The 17427-nt window shown below is 41.3% G+C and overlaps 1 protein-coding gene across 4 annotated transcripts in view; it reads left to right on the forward strand.

Moving 5' to 3' along the window:
• The window catches only part of LCLAT1 (lysocardiolipin acyltransferase 1), a 220861-nt gene that overhangs the window by 68716 nt on the left and 134718 nt on the right, over positions 1-17427 (forward strand). The gene's annotated exons all lie outside the window — the stretch shown is intronic.

The following is a 17427-nucleotide window of genomic DNA, read 5'->3' on the forward strand; positions in this document are numbered from 1 at the left end:
CTTTTAATGCCATTACTAGGAATAGCTGTGAACTGAGGCTCTAAAGGTACTGTGGTAGAGGGAAGAACTGCCTATTCTAAGAGCTCTTTCAAAAATGTCTCCCATTAAAGATAACTTTCTTTGACAGAGTAACAAGCCTTGTGGATAGCGGGGAAGCGATAGATGTGGTATATCTTGACTTTAGTAAAGCTTTTTGATACTGTCTTGCATGACCTTCTCAGAAACAAACTAGGGGAATGCAACCTAGATGGAGCTACTATAAGGTCGGTACAAAACTGGTTGGAAAACCATTTCCAGGGAGTAATCATCAGTGGTTCACAGTCATGCTGGAAGGACATAATGAGTGGGGTCCCGCAGGGATCAGTTCTGGGTCCGGTTCTGTTCAATATCTTCTTCAATGATTTAGATAATGGCACAGAGAGTACACTTACTTGCGGACGATACTAAACTGGGAGGGGTTGCAAGTGCTTTGGAGGATAGGATTAAAATTCAAAATGATCTGGACAAACTGGAGAAATGGTCTGAAGTAAACAGGATGAAATTCAGTAAGGACAAATGCAAAGTACTCCACTTAGGAAGGAACAATCAGTTACATACATATAAAATGGGAAATGACTGCCTAGGAAGGAGTACTCCAGAAAGGGATCTGGGGGGTCATAGTGGACCGCAAGCTAAATATGAGTTACCAGTGTAACTGTTGCAAACGGAAAAAAAAAAAAAAAAGCAAACTTAATTCTGGGATGTATTAGCAGGAGTGTTGTAAGCAAGACATGGAAAGTAATTCTTCTGCTCTATTCTGTGCTGATTAGGCCTCAACTGGAGTGTTGTCTCCAGTTATGAGCATTACATTTCAGGAAGGATGTGGACAAAGTGGACAAAGTCCAGAGAAGAGCAACAAAAATGATTAAAGGCTTAGAAAACATGACCTATGAGGGAAGATTAAAAAAATTAGGTTTGTTTAGTCTGAAAGAGAAGATTGAGGGTGGCAGGGGGGGACATAACCTTTTACATACATGAAAACTCTTGTTACAAGGAGGTGGGAGGTAGATTGTTCTCATTTAACCTATGAGGATAGGACAAGAAGCAGTGGGGTTAAATTGCAACAAGGGAGGTTTAGGTTGGACATTAGGAAAAACTTCCTAACGGTCAGGGTAGTTAAGCACTGGAATAAATTACCCAGGGAGGTTGTGGAATCTCCATCATTGGAGATTTTTTTAAGAGCAGGTTAGACAAATTCCTGTTAGGAATGGTCTGATAATACGTAGTCCTTTCATGAGTGCAGAGGACTGGATTAGATGACTTCTCAAGGTCCCTTCCCATCCTTTCAGTCTGTGATTCTATGAGTCTGTCAGTGTTCCATTATTCATCAGTTTTAATCTTCTGAATTACTGTAAATTCTTGAAGTTTGCTCAGCTATTTTTGTTGTAGAATAACACTGTTGGCAAGCTAGGAGAAAAACTTAATGCCTTGGTATGACATAGGATATGATTTTCAAAAACTTCATTCTGATTGGGACTTTTTGCTTTAATGGCTATAATTTGGGGTCTTGGGATCTCATCACTGTACAACATAAAAGCCCGTCTGTGCGAACTAGTTTTTCCTTTTACTTCTAATATCCATGTATTATGATTATTTTGAAACAGACTCTAGCTATCTAGGGGGCAAAAGCTGTAAAACCCTCTTTCAGTTTAAGTATAACTTAGATTTACATTAAGGGCTTATTCATCTGAGGAAGAGTGACTTGCTTTTGGTAACTGTCAGTTATAAGTAGCTTTTTCCTCCTGTAGATTGGACCTAGCTTTGAGCCTTAGATCTTCTATTATCTACATCATAAAACTCATAGACTCATAGGTCAGAAGGGACCAATATGATCATCTAGTCTGACCTCCTGCACAAGGCAGGCCACAGAACCCTACCCATCCACTTTTATAACAACCCCTAACCCAGGACTGAGTTATTGAAATCCTCAAAACTGGTTTGAACACCTCAAACTGCAGAGAATCCACCAGCAAGTGACCCATGCCCCACGCTGCAGAGGAAGGCGAAAAACCTCCAGGGCCCCTGCCAATCCGCCCTGGAGGAAAATTCCTTCCCGACCCCAAATATGGCGATAAGCTAAACTCTGAGCATGTGGGCAAGACTCACCCACCAGCACCCAAGAAGGAATTCTCTGCAGTAACTCAGTTCCCATCCCATCCAACATCTCCCCGCAAACCACTGAGCAGACTTATCTGGTGATAATCCAAGATCAATTGCCCAAATTAAACTATCCCATCATAACATCCCCTCCATATACTTATCAAGTTTAGTCTTGAAGCCAGATAAGTCTTTTGCCCCCACTACTTCCCTCGGAAGGCTGTTCCAAAACTTCACACCCCTAATGGTTAGAAACCTTTGTCTAATTTCAAGTCTAAACTTCCTAATATCCAGTTTGTACCCATTCGTCCTCGTGCTTACATTAGTACTAAACTTAAATAATTCCTCTCCCTCCCTAACGTTAACTCCCCTGATATATTTATATAGAGTAAGCATATCCTCCCGCAGCCTTCTTTTGGCCAGGCTAAACAAGCCAAGCTCTTTGAGTCTCCTTTCATAAGGCGGGTTTTCCATTCCTCGGATCATCCTAGTAGCCTGTCTCTGGATCTGTTCCAGTTTGAATTCATCCTTCTTGAACATGGGACACCAGAACTGCACACACTATTCCAGATGGGGTCTCACCAGCGCCTTATATAACGGTACTAACACCTCCTTATCCTTGCTGGAAATACCTCGCCTAATGCATCCTAAAATCGCATTTGCTTTTTTAACAGCCATATCACATTGGTGGCTCATAGTCATCCTGCTATCGACCAATACCCCAAGGTCCTTCTCCTCCGTCGCTTCCAACTGATGCGTCCCCAAAGTATATCTAAAATTCCTATTATTAATCCCTAAGTGCATGACCTTGCACTTTTCACTATTGTATTTCATCCTATTACTCTTACTCCAGTTCACAAGGTGGTCCAGATCTTCCTGAATAGTATCCCTGTCCTTCTCCGTGTTAGCAATACCCCCCAACTTCGTGTCATCCGCAAACTTTATTAGCACATTCCCGCTCTTTGTGCCAAGGTCGGTAATAAAAAGGTTAAATAAGATCGGTCCCAAAACCGATCCTTGAGGGACTCCACTAGTAATCTCCTTCCAGCCTGACAGTTCACCCTTCAAGACGACCCGCTGGAGTCTCCCCTTTAACCAGTTCCTTATCCACCTTACAACTTTCATATTCATCCCCATCTTTTCCAATTTAACTAACAGTTCCCCATGCGGAACCGTGTCAAACGCCTTACTGAAATCGAGGTAAATTAGAACTACCGCATTTCCTTTATCTAAGTAATCCGTCACCTTCTCAAAGAAGGAGATCAGATTGGTTTGGCACGATCTACCTTTAGTAAATCCATGTTGCAGTTCGTCCCAATTACCATTGACCTCTATGTCCTTGACTACTTTCTCCCTTAAAATTTTTTCCAAGACCTTACACACTACAGACGTCAAGATAACAGGCCTATAATTACCCGGATCACTTTTCTTCCTTTTCTTAAAAATAGGGACTACGTTAGCAATCCTCCAGTCGTACGGCACAACCCCCGAGTTTATCAATTGCTTAAAAATTCTCGCTAACGGGCTCGCAATTTCACGCGCCAGTTCCTTTAATATCCTCGGATGGAGATTGTCCGGGCCCTCCGATTTTGTCCCATCAAGCTGTTCAAGTTTGGCCTCTACCTCAGATGAGGTAATATCCACCTCCATTTCCACATTCCCGTTTATCATCCCTCCATCATCGCTAAACTCCTCACTTGTCTTATTAAAAACTGAGGCAAAGTACTTATTTAGATATTGGGCCATGCCTAGGTTATCCTTAACCTCCATTCCATCCTCAGTGTATAGCGGCCCCATTCTTCTTTCTTTGTTTTCTTTTTATTTATGTGGCTGTAGAACCTTTTACTATTGGTTTTGATTCCCTTTGCCAAGTCCAGTTCAATGCGGCTTTTAGCCTTCCTCACTTTATCCCTACATGTTCTGACTTCACCAAGGTAGCTTCCCTTGCTAATCCCACCTTTCTTCCACTCCCTGTAAGCTTTCTGCTTTCTCCTAATCCCCTCTCTGAGTTGCTTGCTCATCCAGTTTGGCCTACAACTCCTGCCCATGGTTTTTTTCCCCTTTCTTGGGATGCAGGCTTCTGACAATTTCCGCAGCTCGACTTAAAGTAATTCCAGGCCTCCTCCACATTTAAATCCGCAAGTTCCTCCGTCCAATCCACTTCCTTAACTAATCTCCTTAACTCTTTAAAATTAGCCCTCGAGAAATTGAAAACCCTAATCCGAGATCTACATTTGTTTATCCTCCCATCTAGTTTGAACTGAATCAGCTCATGATCACTCGAACCAAGGTTATCCCCTACCACCATTTCTTCTACGAGGTCCTCACTGCTCACCAAAACCAAATCTAAAATGGCATCCCCTCTCGTAGGTACTTCAACTACTTGATGAAGAAATCCATCCGCTATCACATCCAGAAAAATCTGACCGCTATTGTTCTTGCAAGCACTCGTCCTCCAGTCTATATCCGGGAAGTTGAAGTCTCCCATAATCACACATTTCCCCTTTGTGTTTACTTCATTAAAGACATTAAAGAGGTCTCTATCCATATCCAAATCAGATCCTGGCGGTCTATAGCACACCCCAAGCACTATCTCAGGGGAAGCTCTAGTTGCTTTTTCACCCAGTGTGATTTTTGCCCAGACAGACTCTGTCTTATCCATTCCATCGCTTCTTACTTCATTACAGTTAATCTCATCATTGATGTACAAGGCTACTCCACCACCTTTGCCTTTCTTCCTATCTTTTCTAAACAGCACATAGCCTTCAATACCTGTACTCCAGTCATGAGTTCTATTCCACCAGGTTTCTGTTATCCCTATGATATCCGGTTTCACTTCCTGCACCAGTAGCTCCAGTTCCTCCATCTTGTTACCTAGGCTCCTCGCAGTAGTGTACAGACATTTTAATTTTTGGCTTTTAGCATCAATGACTTTCTTTCCCCCATCGTGCACAGACCTTCTACCACCAGCATCACCCGTTAATCTGGTTCCTACTCCACTATTCCTCCTCGGATCAATTCTTTGGTCCACAAGGGTATCCCCTCTCACTTTGTTTACTTCCCTCTCCAGGTTATATTCCGGCGTGGAGATCTCCTGGACATCTCCCAACCAATCTCCCCGAACTTCCTAGTTTAAAGCTCTCTTGATGAGGTCGGCGAGCCTCCATCTAGAATTCTGTTTCCCTCCTTACTTAGATGAAGTCCATCCTGAGCGAACAGTTGTCTGTCCGTAAATGCTTCCCAATGACCGTACATCCCAAAGCCCTCCTTGTAACACCAATGCCTGAGCCATCTGTTGATCGCCGTAATCTTGTCACTCCTCGTCGCCCGGCTCTAGGAACCGGCAGAATCCCACTGAAGATCACCTTGGCCTCGATTTCTTGAGCGTCTTCCCCAGCTTCTGGCATAATCCTCCTTGATACAGTCCAGCGAGTAACTAGCCGTATCATTCGTTTCCCACATGAAGGACAATCAACGGATTTTTTCCCCGCTCCTCTGCAATGATCCTATTCAGCCTCAGGTCCACATCCTGTATCTTAGCCCCTGGCAGACAGCACACCCTTCTGTTCTCCCGATCAGGTCTAGTTACAGGCCTGTCTATTCTTCTCAGTAAAGAGTCTCCAATCACGTAGACTTGCCTTTTCCTGGCGACAGTTTGATTCTCCGGTCTATCCCCCATGCCAGCCTGCCGCAAGCCCTCGCGATTTGTATTCGCCCTTACAATCCTCCTAGGGCTCATACTTGGTGCCGCCTCCATCGACTCCTCCCCTCCTTCTGCAGGACTAGCTGCTCGTCTCTTTTTCCTTGCCCTCTCTCCTTCAGCAGCCTGCTGTGCTCCATCTTCATTTCCCAACTCAGCAAACCTGTTCCTGAGTTCTATTTCTCCATCGCTGGCCCATCTTTTCCTCTGCCTGGTTCTCCTAGTCACATGTTTCCACCGTCCACTTTCCTCACCCGGCAGCCCCTCCTCAGAGTTCTTTGGTCCTGCTTCTATCCACTCATCTGGGCTTGTCCCCTGCGCCTCATCATGTCTGTGTTCCATCATCCGCTCAAACCCCCTTCTAAACTCAGCCAGGGTTTCCACTTGCATCTCCAGTCCTCTTATCTTTTCTTCCAGCAGCTCTGTCAGGCGGCACTTCATGAAACTTCAGAAAGTGCCCTCATTCTTTGTGTGCCTGTAGGTTATTTAGAGGTCACTCAGAACTGACATTTAATAAACATTGAGCTTTTTTGACTGTTTCCAACCTTAAAAATAAACACACCTTGAGGTTAGTACAGTAGCTATTTTTGATGTGGTTAAACCTCCTATCCTTGATGCATGGGCAGCCAGGGGGCTCTTGCTTCCTAATGCTGTAAGAATGAAAGCTCAAAAGGCCATAGTAACTTACAGCATAGACTGTGCAGAGTAGGTTTGTATTTCAAATGCTGTGAAATGGATACTTGGAATAGTTCATGTATGATTCTGTCGAACTTAAGCATTTTTATGTAGCAAAAGTTACAATTGTATGATTAGTTTTTCTTCCTTTGGCATTTCTACCTATTGCTGGTCAATTGCAGATTGTACTGCATTTTGTGAATTTATTTAAGAATAAAACCAGGCTTCTTTCCGTAATGTATTCTCACCATAGGGTTGCCAACTTTCTAACCGCATAAAACCAAATACCCTTGCCCCACCCCTGTTCCCAGGCAGGCTCCAGGGTGGGGCCAGAAATGATAGGTTCAGGGTGCAGGGAGGGGGCTCTGGGCTGGGGAAGGGGTTTGGGCTCCAAGAAGGGGTGAGGGCTCCAGCTGGGAGTGCAAGCTCTGGAGTGGGACCAGGGATGATGGGTTTGGGGTGCAGGAGGTGCTGCAGGCTCCAGGAGGGAGTTTGGGTGTGGGAGGTGGCTCATGGGTGGGGCAGGGAGTTGGGGTGAGGGCTCTGGGAGGGAATTAGGATACAGGAGGAGGTTCCAACTTGGGGCAGAGGGTTGAGGTGTAGGAGGGGGTTCGGGGTGCTGGTTCTCAGTCGGCAGCATAGCGGGGCTAAGGCAGGCTACCTGGCTCCACACAGCTTCCGGAAGCGGCAGCATGTCCTCGACCCTGCTCTGGCTCCTAGGTGCAGGGGTCAGGGGACTCTGTGTGCTGCCCACGCCTGCAGGCACCACCCCTGCAGTGCCCATTGGCTGCAGTTCCTGGCCAATGGAAGCTGTGGAGCTGACGCTCAGGGTGGGGGCAGTGTGTGGAGCCTTTATGGCTGCCCCTGCGCTTAGGAGCCATAGGGACATGCTGGCTGCTTCAGGGAGCCGCGTGGAGCCAGGAAGCCTGCCATAGTCCCGCTTCACCTCCAGCTGGACTTTTAGCAGCCCGGTCAGCAGTGCTGACTGGAACCGCCAGGATTCTTTTCAACCAGGTGTTCTGGTCGAAAACCAGATGCCTGGCAACCCTAATTCACCACCTGACACTCTCTTCTAAGCATTTCTAAATACCTTGCCATTTGCTCTCATGAAGTCTTTATTAGTCTAATGACTACTCAGAGAGAGGTTTTGAAGAGTAAAGGCAAATGAGTGAAAAAACATTGTACCAATTTGATCTTTTCTAACTGAATTACCTACTTAATAACATCTAATGGCTAAATTGCAAAGAGGGTCAAAGATGCATTTACAGTTGTTAATTATTTTAATTATCATAAAAGAATATAGGACTGGATACATTCACTTAATCCTCTACTTTATCTCTGATGACTGGGTTTAAAAAAATTAAATGAAGTCAGTTTTAATGATGTAGCACATGTTTATTCCATAGAAGCAGTCTACACCACAGTTTAACACACTTGATAGTCCTTTTTGGAGAGGCCAGTATTTAAAGAATAGGATCAGGAGTAAGATGTGTTGGGGAAAAATGATGTGAGGAAACTTGCAAAGCATGTTGCTTGTATTGCGTGGGCTGCTGTGTCAGTCTTTCTGTAAAAATCATTGCATATTTTATAAAAGGACATGCACTTTGAAATCATAGCACTTTGAGGATCTCAAAACAATATTGTCTGTCATGTTCTCCATATAAGTTATATCCATTTTACAGATATATGAACTGAGACGCAGAGGTGAAGTTACACGGCTAAGTAGAGCTTGAAATGGAAACAAGTTCTTCCTCTCAATCTGTTATATGGAATTCTGACATTCAAACATGGTGCTATCTAGGTGCCAGTCCCCTGCTCTGATCCCAAGGTTAATAAAAGAACTGGTAAAAAAAAAAAAAGTTTAACAGTTTAAGATGTTCCATCAGAACATGTTTATTCAACATAATCGAAACGTTCCACAGGAACATGTCAACTCCGTTTAAACTTTCTGCCTGGTTTCTTGTCAGCCTGCCTGGCTGCCCTGTCTCCCACATGGCCTAGTTGGTGAGCAGCCAGTATCCCTATATCTCTGGGTTGCCTGTCTGGTGGGCTGCCCAGTTCCCATGCTCCTGGAATTGTCCACCTGGCAAGCTCCCTGGGATTGCTGGGCTATATAAACTCCAAGGCTTTCTGGCTGTTTGCCTGGTGGGCTGCTGAGCTCCCCTGCTTCCTACCCAGCAGATGAGTGGAGCAGGCTGCCCCCTCAGGTGGCTAGGGAACTGTCCAGACATTTAAGAGAGAACCTGTTTTGGTTCTTCCGAAACAGACATTTTCTCAAATTTCTGTTCCATGAAAAATATGGCATTTCCAGCTTATTCTGATTTGAAACCTCTCCCCCCCCGAAATTCAAAATCCTCTATCAGAGGTGAATTTTGGTTCCAGTACAGCTCTACTTAATAGTTTCAGAAAGAGATGCTGGACTAAATAATCAAACATTAGTTTGTAGCTAACTCACCTCCTGCAGGATAAGATTTCTGTGGAAGGTGCTGTAAACTGAGAGTAAATTGGGTTAGTGAAAGGGATTCTCGGCTCGCTGTCAAACTCTCCGGTTGGTTTTAATTGAAAATAGTGTGTAGTATTGTGGTGCTTAATTAAATAACCTTTGGTTACCTTTTCTGCTGGTAACTATTGACTAAAAAAGGATGCAATTGAATCCCTCTTGATTCAGCGGAACACAATGATTAATATGCAGGCAGTTTGTTGCCAATGGCTATCAAACTGAAACATTATACTGACTGGTAAGAATTCATGTTAGCATTGTTGCCTTAGAAGCAATAAAAACATTGGTTTATTTATTTAGTGATGTAATAAAACTTGATTTGTCAACTGTGAAATTTCAAATATTGGACCTGTTTAATTATTACATAAAAAGCGTCCCTGTTTGTTGGGCAGTGTTGCTTGATCCATATTGCAGGTTAAATCTTGTTTACAGTGAAGTTGGCAGATAATGAAGCTTAATCTATGCTTGACTTTTTTTTTTTTTTTTTAAGAACTTTAAATCATTCGGAAACCGGCAAAGAAATGTGTAGTGTGAGCTCAGACTTGACTACTGTGTAACTGCTACTAGCCACCTTTAATTTTAGAAGCAGATGAGCCATTTATTTTTAACCAAATAATAGGAATATATTTCATATCCTTTCCTCCCTTCCAAGCCATGGAATTCTTCATGCATCAATTCTAGTTTGTAGTAGAGAATAGACTTTTCGCAGATCCTGTTTAAAACATTTTGGAAACATCATCATAACAAGTTCTGGTTTGGCAGTCATTTCAGCTGTACCTTGAACAAAAACATGTAACTAATAGGCAAAGCATGAGCCAAAGACTGACCACAACAGAATACCTCTGCTTAATATTATTATTTAAAAAAACACTATTCACATAAAAAATTCTCAAGTGGTTCAAGAATGGATTCTCGTAAATCTGAAGTTTACAAAAATGCAACTGTTTTGGAAAGTTATTTCTGTCCCATCTTAGCCAAGAATGTTTAAAATTAACTGAAATGTAAAACAAAAAATATATTTTAGGAATTACTGTTTCCCGTTACCTGGAGACAGAAAATATTTTTGTTCTGCTGTGACAACAAGAATATGTGAACGACTGTACAGTACCCCAATAACTTGGAGTTCTGCCACAAAATAGGTGAAAAATTACAAGCCCAGTACAAGGGTAGCATCTCTCTAATAGCATGCAGCTTCAGACATGAATCATAACCTAATCCTTTTTTGTCCTTCTGCATGCACCCCACCCCACAAATGGAAAGTGATTTTGGAGTAAGCCAAAGGTTTTGTGTATTACTGATAAATCAGAAGTGCTGAGAATATCATTCCTACCATAGGAAGATATGGTTGTCAACAGCAATAAAAAAGTACTTTTCTACTTGAAAAACATTTAGCTGAGTAACGGAACATAACTTCCCCTCCCGATCCTTTAACTCATGAAGCATGCATCTTTCTTATGAAGCAGTGATGATAATAAAATGAATTGTTTTTCTACGTTTTTTGAGTTGCTGCTTTGCAATTTTTAGTTCTTAAATCAAAAAGAGATGGGATGGTTATTTGATCACGTTTTGCAGTTACAAACTGATGTTGAAGTTTGAATTTTATTGGTATTTCTTGTATGGAGTGAAGTTGTAGCCAGGTGCGTCCCAGGGTATTAGAGAGACAAGGTGGGTGAGGTAATATCTTCTATTGGACCAACTTCTGTTGGTGAGAGAGATAAGCTTTTGAGCTACAGAGAGCTCTTCAGGTCTGGAAAAGGTACTAAGAGTGTCACAGCTAAAAGAAGATCGAACAGATAGTTTAGTTCTCACATATTTTAAGGGACTATTCAAGGTAAAATGGCCAATGGAGTCATAGGAAAAAATGGAGGTTTAGTGGGTAACAAATTGTTGTTGTAATAAACCATAAAGATGGTGTCTTTCAAAACCATGTTTTTTAGTCTCTAGCAAAGTTATGAATTTCAGCTTCCAAGCTTGTCTTTTAAAAGAGTTGTGCAGGTTTCTTTTGAGGATGGGGACTGATAGGTCAAATATAGAGTGATCACTTTGTGAAAAGTGTTCATCCATAGATGGCATGGTGTTTGTGTCTTTTTTATCGTTTTCCTATGTGAGGTCATTGAGAATGTAGTGTTTGATTTTAGATTGGACAGAGAGGCTATTGTAGAATGCTAAAAAGATTGTCTGCCACCTTCAAATGTTTGGGTTTATACTTGCTGCCCTCTCAACCACTTCCACTGGTCGGAGAGATTTATCCCAGCTCCTATCATTGTAATAGTCCAAATCACAAGTCACACGGCTGGTTTAAAAGATCCATTTTGAAAATGCACATCTGAAAGCTGTATTTGAAAGTTGAAGTGCTAGATTAAAATATTTAAGGCTTTAAATTAAAAAGGGAAGATGTGGAATGTTATATCTGACCTGCCTTGTCCTCATCCTTCAAGGGAACCTGCACAGTACCGTCAAATAATGAGCCTGGGAGCTTAATTCATAACTCTGCTAGGCACCAAAATCATGTACTCATAGAGACTCTGGCGGGTCTACACTCCAGATTTACAGCGCACAGCTGCACCACTGTAGTGCTTCTGGTGAGATGCTCTGAGTCCAGTGGTTTCTCAACCTGCGGCCCAATCAGCGCACAGCTACAGCCCATGTGACATCCTCAGGGCCATACAGGTATATTGGATGTGGCCCACAATGGTAATAGGTTAAGAACCACTGCTCTAAGCTAATGGGAGAGAGATTCTTCCATCAGCTTAATAACTCCACCTCCACGAGAGGCGGTGCTTATGTTGGCAGGAGACATTCTTCCATCAACATAACACTGTCTAATATTGGTGCTTAGGTCTGTATGTCACTCAGGAAGGTGCATTCTTCGCACCCTTGACAACATAGTTATGCTGCAGTAATTGGTAGTGTAGACCAGAACTCCAGTTTGTTTCATCACAACAATCTATAACCATTAACTCTCCTTTGTCCTATGACTAGATTGCCTTATCTTTTGATTGTGTATTAATTATGTTGATTTACTTACAAATCCCTAAGTACAAGTGAAACGTCTGAGGTTTGGAAGGTTCTAGGTCCCAGATCAGGCACAGTGTTGTTAGAATTAATTGTAAATTGGGAATCATGATATGTATGGTTGCAACATCCTCACCTTAGGGAAAAAGCTTCAGAATTTTCAGTAGTTTATTAACACAATTAGCAAAATCACAATCACTCCAGCCCAGCAAGGTAGATAGAGATAATACGGAAAGAGCATCTGAGCATCATATACTCACATCATTCCTTGCAGAAAAACCTAAAGTGTTAGCTGTCATGATCATCATCGTCACCCACCACCAGTGGTTGTCATTCTGGCATCTCCCATGGCACACAGGCTGGGAGACAGCTTTTATAATGTGTTATGCTGATGCTACTATGCCTAATGCACATTCAGCAGGGGCTTCAGCCCCTTTTCCTTATTTGGACTTCCGGACCCCACTAATGTTGGGGTGCCCTTCTCCTATAGGTTACTAGACCTTTTACCTCAAGCTTATTAGCGTATATATTTATTCGTTGCCATGGCATTCTTGTGGTTGGACATCTGCTGGCATTGCTATCTTAAAATATCCCAAGCTGATAGCAGCTGGCATCTTGTGCCATAGACCTGTCAGCAGGTTATTATTACAGTATTCTTTCTTGTGATTATGATCTAGAATGACTTGTGGCTTGCTCCTTATTGCTAGAGCTTTTTAGGCCTTGATTAGTTTAGCTAAGTTATTGTTTACAGGTCTTGAGGCTTGTAGGTTTATTACATTACTGCCTTAACTTATACCTATGCCTTACCTAGCAAATACCTTATTCTATGGGCTATACTGCAGATGTGTTGATTGCCCAGTTCAGTTGGTTTCTTGCAACATGTGTTAACTCTTGTGCTTAATAATCTTTTCCACCTTGTATTTAAGCTGGTGACCTGCTGATTACCTTTTCCAGACCTGAAGAAGGTCTCCGTGGAGCTTGTCTCTTTTGCCAAAAGCGTTGGTCAATAAAGAGATATCTTACTATTTTCTCTCTCTCATGGAATCAGACTTTTTTTTTTTAAGAACTATAACTTTTTGAAAAGAAAATTCCCCTTATCTAACTCTAACTTCAATGTTGAAACATTCTCTAGTGTTCTTGTACTTTGCTATGTTGTCTTTCTTTTTATAGTCCATAGCCTGTGTGTGATCACACAGTCTGATAATATTGGCTAAACCAAAGAAATGTAGAAGTTCTTTGAAACTCTACAGTAGAGATTTGTTTTCTATGTTTGTGTGCCTGTGTCCTGTTAATAAATGTGATCTAAAGAAGCTATACTCCGTCTCTGTCCCCAAACAGGAAGAAAGTTGAACTGGAGTTTGGGTTGAGCATACATACCAGTAATTTCAGGATAAAAAGCATATGAATATTCTAACTCCGAAAACAGAGTATTATACATTCACAAAATTAAGATATAGATTAAACTTAAAAGAAAACTAAACAATAAAAGTTGTAAACATTTACCACTAAGGTATCCGGTGATCTTAACTTTGCCTTGTAATGGAACAATCATACTTTCCTCTAATACTTTTTAGTTAAGGTTTATAGGATAAGTCCATTTCTGCACGGGCAGTTAGACAGCTGTGGGCTGACCTGTGCCAGTTGATATGGGCTCACAGAGCTCAGGCTAAGGGGTTATTTAATTGTGGTGCAGACATTTGGACTCAAGGCTGGAGCCCAAGCTCTGAGGCCCTCCAACCTTGTAGGGTCCTAGAACCCAGGCTCCAGCCCAATCCCGAATGTCTACACTGCAATTAAACATCCTGTTAGCCCAAGCCCCATGAGTCCAAGTGGGATTTTAATTGCAATGTAGACATACCCTTAGTGTTTTGCAGAATCTTCTCTGTACATTTTAGTATGTTATTTAAGATTAAGGACTTCTTTTTATGACTCTAAGAATTTTGTTTTGTAAAGTCAGTAGAAATGTGCAGTGACCATAGCACTTCCATTGTCTCATCTTTCCTTTTTCTCTTTTTGATAACATCTTAGAAATTAATATTCTGTGTCTGAAGAAATATTGAAAATCCCCTGTTTATATAGAAGGCTTCCCATCCAAATACTGTAAGGCCCATTTCTGTTTAATGTATATGATCTGACGAGATCAAAGTGGTATGGCTAAAAGGTTTTCTACAGGCAAATATAGATAGAAACCCTAGGTTTTTGAGCAATGGCCTATCCATAAATAAAGTGAATTTACTGTCTCAGATTCAATCATTATTTTTCATCAGTAGCAGGTAGTAACAGGACCTGTGAGCTAGATTGCTCATCTGACTGTGTTCAGATTCTAATATAAGCAAAAGGCTTCTTTGGAAAATAATAATTCTTGGTTCTCTGCCTGCCCTCTATCATTTGGACTATATTATCTGTGGGGCTATAGCCAGATGCAAAGAACCATCCTAATACATCAATTAATTGGAAAGAAGAGCCTTCCCTAATTTTAATCTCAAATTATATTTTGTGCAAGATCATATAACCATAACATGAATAGTCCTGAGTTTTTCTTTTAACCTTTCTATGCTTACTTGACTTGGAAGCTTCAGCAGAATACTCTCCTTCAGAGGCACTTTTTAGTAGTCTGTAAACTACTAAATAAGAGATTTTGCCACCTACATACCTTGGTATTTCCAACAGTAAAAACTATGATTATGACAGCAAATATATTTGCATAGTATTAGGCATATGTATCATCTTAAATTCACTCATGTTCAAATCCTACTGGAGGCCCATTGATTTCAATGGGCGTAAATCAAGCTCAATCGAATGGAGGCAGCTGAAGTAAGTGGCAGAAGCAGCAACAGTTTGTACAGTGTGTTTGGCAATATTGTTGCCACATACTAGGGCCCTACCAATTCAGAGCCATAAAAAAAGTGTCACGGACCTTTAAAATCTCGTCTTTTGTGTGCTTTTACCCTGTACTATACAAATTTCATGGGGACGCCAGCGTTTCCCAAACTGGGGGTCCTGACCAAAAGGGGGATCACAAATTATTTTAGGAGGGTCATGGTATTGCAACCCTTACTTTTGCGCTGACTTCAGAGCTGGATGGCTGGAGAGCTGAAGGCAGCACCCCATCAGCAGCAGCTCAAGAAGTAGGCGTAACAATACAATACCATGTCACTCTTACTTCTGCTGCTGCTGACAGTGGCTCTTCCTTCAGAGGTGGGCTCCTGGTCAGCAGCTGCTGCTCTCCAGCTGCTTAGCTCTGAATACGGCACAGAAGTAAGAGTAGCAGTACTGCAACCCCCCTACAAAAACTTTGTGACACCCCCCCAACTCCTTTTTGGGTTAGAACCCCTACAATTACAACACCATGAAATTTCAGATTAAATAGCTGAAATAATGAAATTTATGATTTTTTTAAAAATCCTGTGACCATGAAATTGACCAAAATGGATCATGAATTTGGTAGGGCCCTACCCATTACAAATAAATAGAATCCAAGTAATGAAATAAAAGGCTTTTTTGGCCCTTTTAATTAGGCAGTTTCAGTGGATTTCAAAATCAGTGTATGCTTTGTCTGTATAACACAATGAAGCATACTGAAGATCAGAAAATGTTGAGAAGTAGATACAAGTGAAATCCTAACTAAAACAGTAGCAGTAGTGGATAGTGATTGACTGTAGTCTTTATCTAGAAAAATACACCTGAAAGCAAGAATAGCATCTGCATAATGCAAAAATGTTTTGATGGGGAAGTTCAGGACTTCTAAAATTTTAGAAAGTGGTGGGAGTAAACCAACAAATTACCTGTTCCAACACTAAAGAAAATTAGAAATAAACTGCAGTTTAAATGGTTGAATTTTTGGAATTTTTCTACAAGCTGGGGAGAGAGGAACATGTCTTTTCCACCCCAAGCAATCTTTCTGCTAAAGAGGCCACTGCCTCTTTAGTATTCGGGGGAAACTTGAAATGATGCCAGCTTCATATTTCACTGGCATATCTCTGTGCTTTGGGAATCCCCAGCTGTCTGCTCTGGGCAGCTTTAAGACCCTTTGTGCAACTGGAAAACTGTGCAGGAGACGTAGCAAGGCTGAAGATCTGTCTCAAGATCTTTAATTTCATTGTCATTGCTAAGGGAATCTAAGCCATACGGGGGCAGGGCACTTAACATTCAGTAAGCTTTTTGTTCTTCTAGTCCAACTACAGTTAGCATGTTTACTTCTATCCTCTCATCTCTGTGTGTCTCTCTCTAACCCTTCTTGCTTCCTGTATTTTTTTTTCCTTCCTTGCCTTCCCTTGGCTTCTTTAATTTTCCCATCTCCCTCTGCTATCATTACTTCAACCTGTTCCCGTGTACCTTTTCAAAGACAGAGAAACTCCATAACACAATGTGGATGGGGTGATTCTCTTGCATGACAGTGCTGTTCAGGTGATACCAGCAGCAACAGTTTAAAATTTGAGAATTAATCCTAAATTGTTTTTTTAATTGATCTTGATTATGTGACAGGGCATAAAGTCCAGGAAGGCAATCTCAATTCAGAGTTATTTCCCCAGGATTCCCCTGCTTGAGTGAGTGAAAAAAAATTCTGTGAAACTGTGGGTCCAATTCAAATAATTGAAGGTGACAGAAGAAAAGGTCTTAAATCTGGTCTCTGTAGAATTTTAGAGCAACACCATGAAATACTGAAGCTAAGTTTGCGTGCATGACCTTAACTATGCCCTCTTTAGTGAATGCTTTATGACAGTCCTTAATTACATGATCACTAATTTTTCTCAAACGCGGCATAATGTGCAATTTTATAGCCTTAAATAGATATATGCAGCAGCTTGTAACATTTCATTATTCTGTACTTTCAGTATTGTCACTGCCAGAATAGTGCTACTATATCTTGGACATTTAATATGAATATTCTTTTCTCAAAGCATTAAAGATAAGCAGTTTAATAATTTTGACAGCACACTCTCTCTCTCTCTCTCTCATATCCCCAGTGTGGACATACTTACTCCAGTAGAAGAGTGGAGTTTTTCAATTTAGCTTAAACCCCTTCTCAAGTGATATAAGCTTTAAAAAAAGGCACTCTTTTACTGCACACTTGAGGGATTCTATCAATTTAATTTATATCTATTTAAATTCACACCTTAGGTTATACCAAAATCATTTTCTCGGGTAGACAAGGCCTTAGATAGTCCATATATGTCAGCAAACTTTGGCTTTTACTCTATTTTACCTCAGTAAAATTTGAGGTAAGTACAGTTTTCAGTTTATATATATATATATATATATATATATATATATATATATATATATATATATATATATATATATATAAAAACTTTAATAAACTTTTTTTTTTCTGGCATTAACAAGGTAGGACACAGTGTATCTCAGGTTACTCATGTGTCCAAAGTAGCAGAGCTAAGAT

This window comes from Gopherus evgoodei, chromosome 3 (genome assembly GCF_007399415.2).
Source record: "Gopherus evgoodei ecotype Sinaloan lineage chromosome 3, rGopEvg1_v1.p, whole genome shotgun sequence".
Taxonomy (NCBI): Eukaryota; Metazoa; Chordata; order Testudines; family Testudinidae; genus Gopherus; species Gopherus evgoodei.